This window comes from Athene noctua, unplaced genomic scaffold (genome assembly GCF_965140245.1).
Source record: "Athene noctua unplaced genomic scaffold, bAthNoc1.hap1.1 HAP1_HAP1_scaffold_151, whole genome shotgun sequence".
Classification (NCBI taxonomy): domain Eukaryota; kingdom Metazoa; phylum Chordata; class Aves; order Strigiformes; family Strigidae; genus Athene; species Athene noctua.
In genome coordinates, this window is record NW_027437623.1 from 125,001 (window position 1) to 127,500 (window position 2,500).

Here is a 2,500-nt window from a genome sequence, read left to right on the forward strand (position 1 = left end):
GGGACGAGGCTCCGCCAAGCGGGCGTTCCGGGAGCGGGGAGCTTCGGAGCGCTCCCCGAGTCTCCACTTAGGGGGACGAAGGCCCTCGGCCGACACCGACGGGCCTGCGAGGCACCCCAGCCGCGCCGCCGCGGACGCCGCCCGCCCGCCCGCCGAGGCGAGGCGGGGAGGGACGGCGCACCGGCCGGCGATTGATCGTCAAGCGACGCTCAGACAGGCGTAGCCCCGGGAGGAACCCGGGGCCGCAAGTGCGTTCGAAGTGTCGATGATCAATGTGTCCTGCAATTCACATTAATTCTCGCAGCTAGCTGCGTTCTTCATCGACGCACGAGCCGAGTGATCCACCGCTAAGAGTTGTCTGCCTTTCGGCACCGCCCCGCGCGCGCGGAGGGGCCGGGACCGCTCCGCAGAAGCGGCCCCCTTCTCGGACGACGGACCGCCGCCCCACCGACCGACCGCCCCCCTCCGCACGCGCGGAGGGGGCGCGCGACGACCGGCGGGCGACGGTCGCGCCTCGCCTCAGATGACCGTACCGACATCACAACGGAGGGAAGGAAGGGAAGGGTGAAACAAGCTCCGAACGGCAAGGGCCCGGGGAGCCCGCGCTCCCGACCGACCTGGGGAAACAACAAGCACCTTGCTCGCTTCGGAGGCGGCCCAGGCGCCCGGGCTCGGCCCGGCCTCCGCACGGAGGGCCGGCGGCGCGTCCGACCGCGCGCCCGGACCTGCACCCGCCTCTCGCTCGCGCGGAGGGGGGAAACCACAGACGCTGACCGCCGCGCGGGCGACCAGCGGGGGCGCCCCGCTCGCGCCGCGCGCGCCTCCGCGCCGCCCAGCGCCCGCGCGCTGCGACAGCCGGCTCCTTGCCCCCGTGGCCCCGAAACCCCGGCTCTCGCCCCGACGCCAGGAACGCCCGCGCGGCGCCGCCGCCGCACCACACCGGAGACAGGGACGGACGGCCAACCGCCGGAACCCGAGACGGCGACGCCACGCCGCCGCCCGGCGCTCCGCCCGACCGCCGCCCGGCCACCGCACCGCCGCGGCTGCCCTCCCGGAGCCGCCGCCGCCGCTTCTCGTCTCGGCCCCTTCCGCAGGCACGCGCCAGGCAGAAGGCGGACGCCGCTGAGCCGGAGGCGACGCCCCCTCTCCCCGCTTCCGCGCGGAGAACGGGACGGGGAACGCCCCTCGGCCGCCCACCCGCCTCGCCTGACCGAGACCGGGAAAGGCGACTGCGAAGCGACGGGCAGGACCCGGGACGGGACAGGCCACGCGGCCGGCCACCGAGCGACCGCCGGCCGGCACGCCGAGCGGCGGCGCCGCCGCCGCCGCTCGGGCCCGGGGGCTGCGCCGCCCCTCCCCTCAGCCGGGGCGGGAAGGGGTGGGGGTGGCAAGCAAGGAGCACGAAGCCGCAAGCGCGCCGCTGCGCGTCCACGGAGACGCGGCGGCCCGAGCAGGCCGCCCCGCCCGGCGAGACCCCCGACCGTGGGGGAATCGCCATCGCCCCCGACGGCGAGAGAGCCCGCGCTCCCCGCCGGGGGGGGGGGAGGTTCCCCTTCGCGTTTCGAGGGCGAGGCAGGCCGGCTGCGGCCGACCGAACGCCGCCGGTCTCGCCGCCGAGACCGGACCGCGGAGAAGGGGGGGCAGGGGGGACACCCCTCCCCGGCGCGGCCGCCCGAGGGGACAAAAAGCCCACGGCGTGGGCGGCGGCCGCCATGGCCAGGGCCTGCACGAGAGCGACTCCCGCCCCTGGAGGCTCAACCGCCGCACACGGCCGGGGCCCGCCCCTGCGGGTCGCACCGAGCCGCCCGAGTCTTTAAACCTCCGCCCGGCTCCGCGGCCTTCGACCCCCGGGCTCAGCCGAGGGAGGGCCGCGGAGGCGCGGACGCTAGGTACCTGGCCCTGGGGTGAGGGAAACATCCTCAAGGGCCCCGCGGGGGTGCCTCCCCCGCTGCCGCCATCGGGGGAGCGTCCGCCCGCGGGGGCGCGCCCGACATCCGCCACCACCACCACGTCCTCCTGGCCCGGGGCCCGAGGTTTCCCTCAGTATCCCGGCGCTGCGCCCGGGAGGAGAGCCGTGGCTCGGGCCGCCCGCTGGCGCGCGGGACACGGCCCGGCGCGGGAACTCGCCCGCCGGCCCGAGGGCCGGCGCCACGCACCCGAGCCCGGAACGCCCAGAGGCCTCGGCCCTGCACGCGGCCGGCCGGCCCCCCGGCGGGCTTGCTCCGCAGCAAGCCCGCCACGGTGCGGGCAGGAAGGATCGGGGGAGACGCCTCCCCCGACCCCGGCGAGGCCTGCTCTGCCCGCCGCCCCTCTCGCCGGGCTGGCGCCGGCCGCGCCCAGCCCGTCACCGCCAACGGCTCGCGCCGGTCCCCTCTCCCTCTCCTGCGCGCGCCCGAGCGCCGGGGGCTTTCCGCTCGGCCGGCCGGGGTTCCCGCCTCCACGCGCCCCCACCACACCGGCGGCCACCCCCTCTTCCCCCTACGCGCCGCCGCTCGCGCTC

At 78.2% G+C, this 2,500-nt stretch overlaps 1 non-coding gene across 1 annotated transcript; it reads right to left on the reverse strand.

Annotated features, from left to right (window-relative positions):
* Positions 1-203: 203 nt before the first annotated feature.
* On the reverse strand, positions 204-356 carry LOC141955246 (5.8S ribosomal RNA). Its single transcript, XR_012632446.1, has one exon. It is a non-coding gene; the product is annotated as a 5.8S ribosomal RNA (ribosomal RNA).
* Positions 357-2,500: the final 2,144 nt, after the last annotated feature.